Consider the following 15,056-nt stretch of genomic DNA (forward strand, 5'->3'; position numbering starts at 1 on the left):
GATCATTGTGGCTACATCGAAATAAGAGGTGCCTAAGTAACCTCAGATGTTCTAGCCTCAAGTCCGACTACATTCTTCCCTGTGTAAACAAGACAAGTTCCTGCCCCTTATACCTCCATGGGCTGCCCACTGGTGATGACATTTACAAGGAACACAGATGAGATAAGGCTGGCAAGCAGCAGCCGGAACACCAGCTTGAGAACCTGGAGAATCTCCACGGAGACATGGACACAATTTTTTTTCCTCCATCTTTAATCCCCATTAAAGGTTTCTACAGACATGCACGCACTCACATGCGCGCGCGCGCGCACACACACACACACACACACACACACACATACACACCTTTCCATCTAAAGCCTCAAACATGTGACTGATTGAAGCTTCTGATGATTCCAGCCCCTAGACCTCATCTTGCCCAGCTGACACTGAATGGGACCAGTAGACACCGACACTGGTGGGAATGAAACCTTGTCATGTGGCATACCTTGGACGAGAATAAATGCTCTTGTTTAGTTATTAAGTTTAGGGATGGTTGGGTATGCAGTATTAAAAAATCAGAAGAAGAGCCTGATTGGTGGCATTTGCAGATTTCTATTGTGTGAATACCCCCCTATGGCTGAGTTCCATCTACTAATGGTTTAATGGTTGATTCTCAAAATTCCATATTACAAATTCTCACAAGCCAGTGTGAACAAGCTCAAGTACAACACTGCCTTGTTCTGTACAGCTTACAATCTAGCAGGAGGGAGACTGGTGTAAGATACAGAAATTTATCAGTATAACTCACAGTATCACTACACTAAAAGCAAAAAAAATTCATAATAGGTACAGAAAAGTGACACAGTCAATATGCATTGATGTTAAAATTTTTCATCAAACTGAGAACATAAGAGAATTTTGTCCAAAATTCTATAGCTAATATTATACTTACTAGCAAAAGACTAATGCTTTCTCCCCCAAATCAAGAACAAGACAAGGATTTTTACTGACATAATTCCTATTCGACATCATTATGGAGGTTCTCTAGTCAGAGCAATGAAGGAAGAAGAGAAAAAGGCATACAGATTGGAAAAGAAGAAAAAAGTGTTTCTACATGTAGACAACATGCTTGTCTGGGTGGAAAATCTCAAAGGTTCTACCAAAGAAGCTACTCAAACTAAGAAGTGAGTTTAGCAAGTTTGCAAAATACAAAGTCAATGTACAAAAATCAATTGGGACTCTCTAGACTAGCAATGAACAATTGTAAATTGGAATTGAAAAGTACAGAAAACTTTAAATACTTAGTTAAAAGCTTAAAAAAGTGCAAGATTTGCACACCAAAACTACAGCACATTGACAAAAGAAATTTTAAAAGTCTAATGAAACAAAGTATAAGCAAATAAATTATGATCATGCATTGCATGATTTATATTGTTGAAATGTTCAATTCTCCGGGTGCCTGGCCGGCTCGGTCTGTTGAGTGTCTGACTCCTGGTTTTGGCTCAGGTCATGATCTCACTTTGGTGAGATCGAGCCCCACAGCAGGCTCCACACTCAGTGGAGTGGGATTCTCTCTCTCCCTCTGTCTCTCCCCTTTTCTTTCTATCCCTCTCTAAATAAATAAATAAATACATAAATATTTTTTAAATGTTCAATTCTCTGGAAACTCTTCTATAGATTTAATAATTCCAGTCAAAATCTCAGCAGCATTTCTTATGGAAATTGACAAGCTGGTTCCAAAATTATGTGGTGAAGCAAAAAAGTAGAATAGCCAAAATCCTTGTAAGGAAGAACAGCAAAGAAGGTAGATTTATACCACCAGATTTTGAGACTTAGTATAAAGCCACAGTAATCAATACAGTATGGTATTAGAGGAAAAAATGAACATATAGATCAATGGAGAAGAATTTAGACTCCACTGCTAGATCCCTACACACACTGGTAACTGATTTTCTAAACTGTGCAGTTCAAAGGATATTCCTTTCAACAAGTGGCAGTGAACAATCACAAACATACACAAACAAATGAACCTTGACCCTTACTTTGCTCCATCTCCAAAAATTAGCTCAAATGGACATGGACCACAGAGTTAAATGCAAAACCTAAAGCCATAAGTATCTAGATGAAAACGTGGGAGAAAATCTCTGTAGTCTTCAGTTAGGTGAAGTGGTTTTAGGTAAAACATCAAAAGCACAATCCAGAAAAGAGGACAGCATTGCTGTCGATGATTATTGTGCATATTAATTCACTAATATTATACATATTAATAACTCAATGTTTTACAAAGAACATCTATGTTACGTTTGTGGAAAAGAAAAGTAAAATATCTGATATTAGATCTTTCCTATTAATTATTCTTTCTCTGTCTCTGGCTGAACCACCCTGTACTATTCTCTGTTCAACTGCCAATGGGATTCTTTTTTAACAAAGTCTTATTTCTGTATATATTTTTTAAAATTTTTCTTAATGTTTATTTATTTTGAAAGAGAGAGACAGAGCACGAGTGGGGGAGGGGCAGAGAGAAAGAGAGAGAGAAAGAGAGAGAATCTGAAGCAGGCTCCAGGCACTGAGCTGTCAGCACAGAGCCCGATGCGGGGCTTGAATTCACGAACCGTGAGATCATGACTTGAGCCGAAGTCAGATGCTTACCGACTGAGGCACCCAGGCGCCCCAGCTTACCTCTGTATTTTTATGCTAAAAACATTTAAACTCTCAAAAAAAATTTTTAGATTTTTAAAAAATATGTCATTCAAGGCTTTTCCCTTCTTCTCCCATCTCTGATCCATTATTCTTCATATCTTGCACTGTACGTTCCCACTCTACAAGCAGGTCACTGCAAGAGAGTTACTGGAGAACTGAAAAAAGCTAAAGCAGTATACCTATAGGAAATGTCAATACTGACCAAAAAGGCTCCCTTCTAGGACAGGAATTGATCCTGAGAAGAAAATGCTGGGGGGCAAAATCAAAACTTCAAAAAGGCAGCCACACTAGCTAAGATGCCTTCTAATTTTCTGTCGCTCTGAAGTGGCAGCTCCAGAGATCCCAGCATGACTGAGCATGAGTAAACCAAGAGAATTTAGGCCCCATAAGGAATTTGCATAAAGCTATGAGAATCAGTTTTAATATAATGGCAATGTTAGTCCTGAGGAACGTTTTCACAAACATACCCATGGAAGTTCACAGATACAGGAGACTAAAGAACAAAGCTCTACACTGGGTGTTGTATGGAAACCAATTTGTCAATAAATTTCATAAAAAAAAATAAAATAAAATAAAAATAAAAAAAACCACACACACACACACAAAAAAAAAAAAAAACAACAAAGCTCTACCGTGTTCCTTGACTTGTCTCTCTTCTCGAAACGAATAAGGAAAATTGTCAATAGTGTAAGTCGTTCATCTGTCTGTCATAGTTCTGAGGATTCTCTGTTAATTGCTACATCAAAGAATTTCCACTATTCGTCAATTCTCAGATCTGAATTCACCTACAGTGAAAGAAAATGCCCATATTCAAAGCTGCTATGACAGTACAATGAGAAAGTACACACATTTCATTTTTTTTAAGTTTATTTATTTGTTTTGAGAAGGAGAGAGAGAGAAAGAGTGAGAGGGAGAGAGAGAATCCTGAGCAGGCTCCACACTGTCAGTGAAGGGCTCAATGCAGGGCTCGAACTCACAAACTGTGAGATCATGACCTGAGCCAAAACCAAGAGTCAGATGCTTCACCAACTGAGCCACCCAGATGCCCTAAAAGTACACACATTTTAAATCAAAATAGTAATTCTCTAAAAAGCTCTCTCAGGATAATAGTTTACTTCTATCTACCTGTACCACATTTCTACATGCATTTCTAATGTTTGGGGTTCCAATTATACTCAAAAAATAAATAAATAAATGTCTCACAACTGCCAAATAATACTGGCTTGTAAGTTCTCTTGAAAAATTTTTGCTCAAGTTACATGTGTAATATAACATTAGTAGAAATCAATACCCATGACTCTTTAAGTCCCTTAAAAATATCATAAATATACACAGATAATACTATTTGCTCTGATTACTCTCACATTCTCCTGGAGGAACTAGCCCCCAATCTTAGAACTAAGACAAAAACTAAAATTCTGAATTAAATTGGAAATACTTTTCTTAAAATATGTTTTCTTAAAGCAATAATGAAGGATTGAGTTTAAAAAAAAAGGAGAGAAGGAAAAAGAAAATAAGAGGATAGTGTTATATCGTTCAACTCCAGAATACAAATGAAAGAATGACGTTTTTGTTGAATTCAAGTAAAATCCAAAGTTTAACTCATCCAAGTTAGAGGATGTGACTATAAAAATCTGTTATCTGAGATAAACTATTGTTTGATGACCTGGAAAAATTCTAGAATTTCAAGGGATAGTTCTAGGTTGCAGTTATATTGAGTAAATAGGAACAGGGATAAGATTTTTTTATTACTCTATAAATCCAGATTTCTTCATAAATATTTTCCACTTTCTTGCTCTTTAGTACACAAGGTTTGTGCTCAGTCATTTTATGAATTTATTTCCACCAGAACCAATATATATAGGGGTGCCTGGGTAGCTCAGTCAGCTGAGTGTCTGACTTCCGCTCAGGTCATGATCTCACGGTCATGATCTCACGGTTCATGAGTTCAAGCCCGCGTCGGGCTCTGTGCTGACAGAGCAAAGCCTGCTCTAGATCCTCCCTCCCCCTCTCTTTTCACCCCTCCTCACTTGCTCTCTCTCTCTCCCTCTCAAAAATCTATCTATATAAAATCAATCAAAGCAGTCATTATATAATCCAATCTTCTATCTAGCCATACTGCATTTGGTTTGAGTTAAGGTGTAAATGTCTGAAAGAACCAGAAACTTTGTGTCAGAAAGTGGGCATGAGAAGCTAAAATCATGAAGCAGGAGTGCCCGTTAGTTCAATCGGGGACACAAAACTACAAAGGCCAAGTGAGCAAACAGCGCTCCATTTGCTATTGGGGGTGCACTCCTTCCAGAACAACGGACTATGAGTCCCTTAGAAGCAGGGATTACAAAGTTTGATTTTTGTACCTTCAGTGGTAAGTGCAGTGCCAGACACATTGTAGGTACCAAATAAACTATACTGAATATATGAATACTTAAAACGTCTGAAACACTTACACAGCTTCCACAACCAGCAAAAGAGATTGTAGACCTCAAAATCTTGAAAGAACTTACCATTTAAAAGCCTGGTCTCACTGGGGCACCTGGGTGGCTCAGTTGGTTAAACGCCCAACTTTGTTTCAGGTCATGATCTCCTGGTTTGTGGATTCGAACCCCATTTTGGGCTCTGTGCTGACAGCTTAGAGCCTGGAGCCTGCTTCGGATTCTCGCTCTCTCTCTCTCTCTCTCTCTCTTAAAAACAAATAAACATTAAAAGCATGGTCTCATGAGTCACAGAAACAACTTGGGACCAAAGAAATGCATTAGGGAAAGAAAATGGATCTAGGTTTTTTTCTTTTGATTTCTTCTGTACTCCTCATCTTTCTCTTACAACTTGGTGGTCCACATAACCCACATCTTCTCATTTTATTTTTAATATAGCAAAAACATAATAATAAAATATATTTATTAAAATTTGAAAAAAGAAAAGGAAATTTTACCATTTAGTCCCTACATATGTCAGGCAACTTACAAACATTATTTAATTTGTCTTCAAAAGCAGGGTGTAAGATAGTGATTATTATCATTATTTTACAGATGAAGAAACTAGATAGCAAAAGGTTTTATCAGTTTATCTTGAATAAAACATGTGGTAAGTAGTGGAACAGCATTTAAACTCAAAGACTTTCAATCCCAAATTTCATACTGTTTCCCTATCTCTACACTCTTTGCAAAATAACTAGTTTAAGGAAATACTGCCTATATTATAAATGATTATTTTAAATAAGTTTATCACAGGTTTGTTTTTTATTTTTTTAATCTTTATTTACTTTTAAGACACACACACACACACACACACACACACACACACATACACATACACACAGCATCAATGGGGGAGGGACAGAAAGATAGGGAGACACGGAATTTGAAGCAGGCTCCAGGCTCTGAGCTGTCAGCACAGAGCTCGATGCAGGGCTTGAGTTCACAAACTGTGAGATCATGACCTGAGCCAAAGTCGGATGCTTAACCAACTGAGCCACCCAGGTACCCCTATCAAAGATTTTCTTAAGAGAGAAACTCCCAAAGTGAGTTTACAATATTGCAGTGATACAAAAAGTATTTAACAAATAAATTTTGCAAAACATGGATTGTTCGAAGTATACTATAATCAGAAATCTAATGCCAGTGGCGTTTCAATAATACACATACAGAAGAAAGTGAATTGGAACCAAAAACTTTAGGACCCATTAGCCCCTGCCATTGATGTTTACGTCACATAATCACATTCTTCTAGTAAATTACTCTGTTTTCTAATCTTAGAATTTGAAAAAAAAACATGCTGACCACCTACCTGAGGTATTTGACAACTAGCTATTTTGTCATCTAACTGATAAGTTCTTTAAAATATATATTTTAAAAAAAGGTTACAGAGGGAGAGATCCAAAACATAAGAGACTCTTAAAAACTGAGAACAAACTGAGGGTTGATGGGGGGTGGGAGGGAGGGGAGGGTGAGTGATGGGTATTAAGGAGGGCACCTTTTGGGATGAGCACTGGTATTATATGGAAACCAATTTGACAATAACTTTCATATTTAAAAAAAAGAACTGTATAACTCTTCATAGCTTTCATAAAAAAATAAAATAAAATAAAATATATATTTACAAATATAAGACAATTAAAATTGACCCAGAAGTAAAGAATGTTGAGGGCAGGGATAGACAAAGCCTCAAATTTTCCTCCAATGGGTACAGAAAGAAATTTATATATTTTTTATAATGAATGACCCTTTTAATTGATTTCCAGTTATATGTTGTGCCAAGAATTACACTAGAAAACTGCTAGACTGGTAATTTACTAGAATATAAAGTAACCCAGAAATCCATTTTTTTAAAAGCAAACATCAAAGGATTGTAAACTCTGGGAAAATAAAATGGGTCACAATATAGAGACTTTTGTTGTTATTCGTGGTAGCTATAGCAGTGAAAAGTGGCATGGATATTATATCTACGTTCAGACTAAAATAATAACACTAAATGTTTTTTTGAAATCTATTTCATTCATTCATCATTCAATATTATTATACTAGGCTAGAAGGTAGGGCTATGGAGGTAAAAAAAAAAAAAAGATACAATTCCTGCCCTCATGAAGATCTCATTACAATGGGAAATGGGGAAAAATAATTAATAATTAATCAACTAAGGAAAGATATCACAATAAATTCTTAGATCAAAATACATAAGGGATTTTTTTAAATAAGTGTGTGTATGGGGAACATTTAGTGGACACTCCATGTGAGCAACAAGTAAGAATAGCCCTCTTACTAATGTATGAGCTGCCTATAACCCAAAGATTTTTTTTTTAATTTAAAGGAGGTAGGGGCACTTGGGTGGCTCAGATGGTTGAGCGTCCAACTCTTGATTTTGGCTCAGGTCATAATCTCATGGTTGTGAGATTGAGCCCTGCAACAGGCTCGGTGCTGAGCATGAGGCCTGCTTAAGATTCTATCTCTCTGCCCTTTTCCCTCACTTATGCTCTCTCGAAAAAAATGAATTAATTAAATAAATAAATAAATATAAAATTACATATAAAAAATAAAAATAAAATATGCTATTAAGTTTATCTAACAAAGCCATTTTCATACTTTGTTGTCTATGTGAATTAAAGTCTAACCACATTAAGATAATGTTTTGTCTGAAAACTATAGAAAGCTTATGAAGGAAATTGAAGAAGATACAAAGAAATGGAACAACATTCTGTGCTCATGGTTTGGAAGAATAAATATTGTTAAAATGTCAATACTACCCAAAGCAATCTACACATTCAATGCAATCCCAATCAAAATTGCACCAGCATTCTTCTCGAAGCTAGAACAAGCAATCCTAAAATTTGTATGGAATCACAAAAGACCCCGAATAGCAAAATAATTTTGAAGGAGAAGAGCAAAGCAGGAGACATCACAATCCCAGAATTTAGCTTCTGCTACAAAGCTGTAATCATCAAGACAGCATGATATTGACACAAAAACAGACACATAGACCAATGGAATAGAATAGAGACTCCAGAAATGGACCCACAAAAGTATGGCCAACTCATCTTTGACAAAGCAGGAAAGACTATCCATGGGGGAGGAGAATAAAAAAAAATTTAGAGAGGGAGGGAGCCAAACCATCAGAGACTCTTAAAAACTGAAAATAAACTGAGGGTTGATGGGGGTGGGAGGGAGGGGAGGGTGGGTGATGGGCATTGAGGAGGGCACCTGTTGGGATGAGCACTGAGTGTTGTATGGAAACAATTTGACAATAAATTTCATATTAAAAAAATAAGACAATGTTTTGTGATGGTCATCACTACCTTCATTGTATTTTATTTTTAAATTTTTTCTTTTTGTATTTACTTTTTGACCCCCTTCACCGATTTCTCCCACTCTCCACCACCAACATATAAGTTTTGTTTTGTTTTAGTTTCCATATATAGGAGATATCATATGATATTTATCTTTTCTGTCTGACTTATTTTACTTAGTATAATACCCTCAAGGTCCATCCTTATTGTTACAAATGACAAATGGCAAGATTCACCCTTCCATATGGCTGAATAAGAGTCCATTGTATATACAGTCCACAATTTCTTTATCCATTCATCCTTCAGTGGACACTTACACTGTTTCCAAATCTTGGTACTGTAAATAATGATTCAGTGAACATGGAGGATTTTCAAATTAGTGTTTAGTGTTTTCTTTCAATAAATACCTAGAAGTGCTGGATCATATTGTACCACATTTACTCTTTCTAAGGAAACTCCGTACTGTTTTCCACAGTGGCTGCATCAATTTACATTCCCACCAAGAGTGCACAAGTGTTCCTTTTCTCCACATCCTCCCCAACACTTGATATTTCTTGTCTTTTTAAAGTAGCCATTCTCACAGATATGAGGTGATATCTCATCACAGTTTTGATTTGCATTTCCCAGATGATCAATGATGATGAGCATCTTTTTACATATCTGTTGGCCCTCTATGTTTCCTTTAGAAAAAATGTCTGTTAGGATCTTCTGACTATTGTTTGTAATCAGAGTTATAAAGAACTCATACAACTCAATGTTGTATGAGTTCTTTACATATTTTGCATATTAACTCCTTATAAAATACATGATTTGCAAATATTTTCTCCCATTTCATAGGCTGCCTTTTCAATTTATGGATGGTTTCCTTGGCTGTTCAGAAGCTTTTAGCTTGATGTACTGACCTGTTTATTTTTGCTTTTGTTGCTTTCGGTTTTGATGTGAGATTAAAAAAATAATTGCCAAGACCCATGTCAAGAAGTTTATTGCCTATGTTTTCTTTTAGGAGTTTCCTAGTTGCAGGTCTTACATCAAGTCATTAATACATTTTGAGTTAATTTTTGTGTATGCTGTAAAATAATAGTTCAGTTTCATTCTTTTGACTGACTGTCTACTCCCAATGCCATTTATTAAAGAGACAATCCTATCCTCACTTTATATTCTTGGCTCCTTTGTCATAAATTAATTGACCATATATGCATGTGTTTATTTGGGGGATCTTTATTTTGTTCCATTGACCCATGTGTTTGTTTTTATGACAATATCATTCTGTTTTAATTACTGCAACTTTGTAATATAGTTTAAAGTCTGGGAGCGTGATGCCTCTAGGTGTGTTCTTTCTCAAGATTGCTTTGGCTTACTCAGGGTCTTTTGGTATTCCATGCAAACTTTAGGATTATTGTTTCTATTTCTGTGAAAAATGCTATTGAAATTTTGATAAGGACTGCATTGAATCTGTAGATTGCTTTGGGTAGTATGAATATTTTTACCATATTAATTCTTCCAATTCATGTGCATGGAATATCTTTCCATTAGTGTCTTCTTCAATTTCTTTCATTAATATCTCGTGGTTTTCAATATATTGGTCTTTTATCTCCTTGGATAAATTTATTCCTAGGTATTTTATACTTTTTGATTCAATTTTCAATGTGATATTCTTCATTTCTTTTTCTGTTACTTGATTATTAATATATAGAAATGCAACAGATTTTTTATACCGATTTTGTATTCTGCAAATTTACTGAATTCATTTAGTTCTAACAGGTATATTTGATGGTGTATTTAGGATTTTATATATATATTACCATATTACCTGCAGACAACTTACAATCTTACCTTTTCCTTTCCAATTTTGATGCTTTTATTTCCTTTTCTTGCCTAATTGCTCTAGCTAGGACTTGCAATAGTATGCTCAATAGAAGTGGTGAGAAAGGGCAACTTGGTTTTTATTATCTTGAAATATGCTCCTTCTGTTCCCACTTTCTAAGAGTTTGTATCATAAATCAATGCTGAATTTTGCCAAGTGTTTTTTCTGCATCTACTGAGATGATCATATGATTTTTATCCTTCATTTTGTTAATGTGGTATTATACTGACTGATTTGCAGATGTTGAACTATCGTTGCATCCCTGGAATAAATCCCACGTGATCATCGTGTATGATTCTTTTAACATATTGTTGAATTTGGTTTGCTAATATTTTGTTATGGATTTTTATTTCTATGTTCATCAGAGATAATAGTCTGTAATTTTCTTCTCTTGTGACATCCTTGTCTAATTTTGGTATCAGGGCAATGCTGGTCTCATAAACTGAGTTTGAAAGCGTTCTCTCCTCTACTATTTTTTGCAAGTGTTTGAGAAGTATTGGTATTAAGTCTTCTTTGAATGTTTGGTAGAATTCACCAATGAAGCTGTCTGGTCCTGGACTTTTGTTTGTTGGGAAGTCTTTTGATTAGTTATTTAATCTACCAATAGAAAATGGTCTGTTCAGATTTTCTATTTCGTCATGATTCAGTCTAGGTGGGTCGTATATGTTTCCAGGAATTTATCCAGTTCTTCATTGTCCAACTTGTTGGTGTATAATTGTTCACAGTGGTTTTATGATCCTTTGTACTTCAGTGGCATCCGTAATATCTCTTCCATTTCTCATTTTATTGACTTCTGTTTTTCTTGGTGAGTTTACCTAGAGGACTGTCAATTTTGTTTCTTTTCAAAGAACCACCTCTTAGTTTCATTCATCTTTTCTATTGTCTTTTTAGTCTCCACTTCATTTATTTCTGCACTAATCTTTGTCATTTTCTTCCTTCTACTAACTATGGGCTTTGTTTTTCTTTTCTAGTTCTTTAAGGCATAAAGTTGTTTATTGGAAGCTTTTTTTGTTTCTTGAAATAGGCATTTATAGCTATGAGCTTCCCTCTTAAGACTGCTTTTGTTATATTCTACAATTTTTGGTATAGTTCCATTTTTGTTTATTTCAAGGTATTTTTAAATTTCTTCTTGACCCATTAATTTTTCAATAGCATGTTGTGTGGTCTCTGCATATCTTTGAATTTTCCAGTTTTGTTCATGTAATCAATTTTTGGTTTCATTCTACTGTGGTTGGAAAAGATGCTTAGTATGATTTCATGCCTCCTAATTTATTAAAACTTGTTTTGTGGCCTAACATAAAATCTATCTTGGAAAACTACCATGTGAACTAGGAAGAATGTGTATTTTGTTGCTTTTGTATGGAATGTTCTCTATATATCTGTTTAGTCCATCTGGTTTAACATGTTATTTAAGGCTAAAATTTCCTTATTCATTTTCTGTCTGGATGATCCACCCCTCAATTTAAGTGGGGTATTAAAGTCTCCAACTATTTAATTAATAAAGTCCCCTGTTCTATGAATTAAAGTATAACCACACAAAAACAATGTTTTCTGATAGTCTTCATTATTTTTAAACTGTGAAAGAATTTTTGGCTTTTACCAAAATTGATAGGATATGGTCATTATGTCATTTGTAATAAACCATTGTGAGTTGCCTTTTCAGTATCCATCTATCTTTTCTTCTACCAAAAGAATTTTGAATTATATTTAAAATATTCCTTCATCACATCCTGTTTAGAAGTACTGATTCAACTCCCTGCTCCAGTAGGAAGCTCTGTCTACTTTAAGCTAATCTTATCTTTCCATTTTCCTGCCCACAGTGATTGTACAAGAACAGGAGTGTGTCATTCAGAATTAACTAGATTTGAAGAAACATTTCCTGTGGATTGAAATTTTCCCCCCTTCTTTATCAGGAGTATCAAAATGGATGTCTTTTTCTCTGCTGGCTCTAAATGTATAATTTACCCAGACCTGGGCACTTTTGTAGCCAAATCTGGGGTCACAAGGAGAGAGTCAATTTGAAAATCAAGTCAAAACCAAAGAAGTAGAGCACAGAAATGTGTTTTGGTCAGATCTTTGAGCCTTATACCCATCTATTTATTTTATTTCTTTAAACTAGATTTGGTCAGATTTTCTAAAGAATTCTGTTATTAGGGGCCTAATGGATAACAAATCTTCCACAACTTTGGTCTAAATTACATGGCATCAAGGTAGTTCCTACCTCGTAATAACTCACCTTTTCCCTCCCACTTTCATTCTGTATCACTCTCATCAACCTCATGACATTTCTTGAGGGGGCATCTCATAGGAGTATAAGAGCACACTATTGAATTGCGAAACTTATTTTCCATAACAATTCACAATATAAGTGTTTTTTATATGTTATCAAATACCTTGGGAATTTTAAAAAACACAACCCCCAAAAATCAGTGCAGATTTGAGGCACCTATGTGCTCATTTGGTTAAGCATCCAACTGTTGGTTTCAGGTCAGATCATGACCTCACCGTTTGTAAGATTGAACCCCATGTCAGCCCCTTCCTTGACAGCCTGAAGGCTGCTTGGGATTCTCTCTCTGCCCCTCCCTCACTCATGCTCCCTCTGTCTCAAAATAAATAAATAAACTTAAAAAAAATTAGTTCAGATTCTCCTTCGATTACCTGGGTACCTTTCCATCCTAACTGGGGCTTTAGTAATGTGAAAGATGTAAAGCATCTTTTTAGGTGCTAGTACATGGATACCTGGGAATAAAAGTGCATGTAAGGTTGTTATATGAGAAAACAATTTAAGGGGATCCTGGACGGCTCAGTTGGTTAAGCATCCGACTTCAGCTCAGGTCATGATCTCATAGTTCATGAGCTCAAACCTTGCAGTGGGCTCTCTGCTGAAAGGTCAGAGCCTGGAGTCTATTTCAGATTCTGTGTCTCCCTCTCTCTCTGCCCTGCTCATGCTCTCTCTCTCAAAACTAAACATTAAAAAAAATTTTTTTTAAGAAAAAATGTAAGTTATATTTTTTAAATACCATGTATTTGTAACAGAAACTTTTTGGATCACCCCACAAAATCATTTTCCTTCATCTTTTAATTTTTTAAAACAAAAATTATCAAATAGCAGCTTTACTGATTTGTACAGCTTTAACTTTGGGGGAAAACTATGACATCTCTCTCTACCTTAATAGGATACCAATTCTAGCATTTGTAGATTTCCTACCAGGATTTTGTCTAGTCACATATTTTATGTAATTATGTTCAAATTTCATATTCATTGCTCTGTTCTATATTTTCATTTAATGTTTAATATTGTAATTTTCAATGGCGATACCTAAATAATTATCATTTTCATGGCTTCTTAACATTTTATTAACTGAGTGACAAAAGGTATTTAACCACATTTCCCACTATCAGCTTTTAGAAGAAAAATGTGTTTATCTGATCATCAATTCTCTACAGAATATAATTTCACAGTTTAAAAAAATGTATGGATGGGGTGCCTGGGTGGCTCAGTTGGTTAAGCATCCGACTTCGGCTCAGGTCATGATCTCACAGTTTGTGAGTTTGAGCCCCACATCTGCCTCTGTGCTGACAGCTCAGCCTGGAGCCTGTTTCAGATTCTGTGTCTCCCTCTCTCTCTCTGCTCCTCCCCTGCTTGTGCTCTGCCTCTCTCTCTTTCTCAAAAATAAATAATCATTAAAAAAATTTTTTTTTTAATGTATGGATGTAAGAAATTTTCTTTTCTTTAAAAGAGCACATACCTTTGGCATCTACTGAAGAATGAAAGCCAGTTAAACTCCTACGCCAATGCACACTGTATCAGTTTATTCTGTACCCACCCCAGAAGGCCCATTCATCTATTTCCATTTAGAATGTCAATTTCACAAAGACTCAGGGACACTCTCAGGGCACCTGGGTGGCTCAGTTGGTTAAGCGTCCAACTTCAGCTCAGGTCATGATCTCACATTTCATGAGTTTGAGCCCCACATCAGGTTCTGTACTGGCAGCTCAGAGCCTGGAGCCCATTTCAGATTCTCTGTCTCCCTCTCTCTCTGCCCCTCCCTCACTCACAATCTGTATCTCTCTGTCTCTCAAACATAAATGAACATTAAAAAAAAATTAAAAGAAAAAATGACCCAGGGACACTTTCTGCCTATCCTTTTTTAAACTTACTATGAGGAAATGGGAGATTGCCCATCTCAGTGTCCAGCTGCTTGCTAAATACCTGGACCAAGCCCACAGATATATCTGGGTTCTGGCATTGGCTTTAACTTTTAAAATACTACAAATCTCATTCAGGGGCTTGAATTTATCAAATTTAAACTTTTGGAATTTCTTGACTTCTATTTCACTTCTCCAAAATACTTGTCATGAAGGCTTATCTCTCACAGACATTTTCCAATTTATTTTTTACAGGTCAAGCATCTCTTTCCTAGCAATTCTCTACATGAAATCACTTACTTTTGGAAGCATGGCCACCCTCAGAGGGAAAAAAAAAGCCAGAGATCTATTTAATAGTAAAGCTTCCTTATTGGTTTTAAAACCTCAAAGCACTAATATGAGAATAAAATTATTACAGCTAACATTTACTGAAGAGTTACTTATAACCAAGCACAAATCAAAGTGCTTTATATACTTTAAATTTAATCATCACAAAAATCTTATGAGATAAGTACTATTATTAACATCCTTTTTTTGAAAGAACAAAATTGAGTTTTTAAGGTTTATGAATAACTTACTCAAGAT

Source organism: Prionailurus bengalensis, chromosome A1 (genome assembly GCF_016509475.1).
Source record: "Prionailurus bengalensis isolate Pbe53 chromosome A1, Fcat_Pben_1.1_paternal_pri, whole genome shotgun sequence".
In the NCBI taxonomy this organism is placed as follows: Eukaryota; Metazoa; Chordata; class Mammalia; order Carnivora; family Felidae; genus Prionailurus; species Prionailurus bengalensis.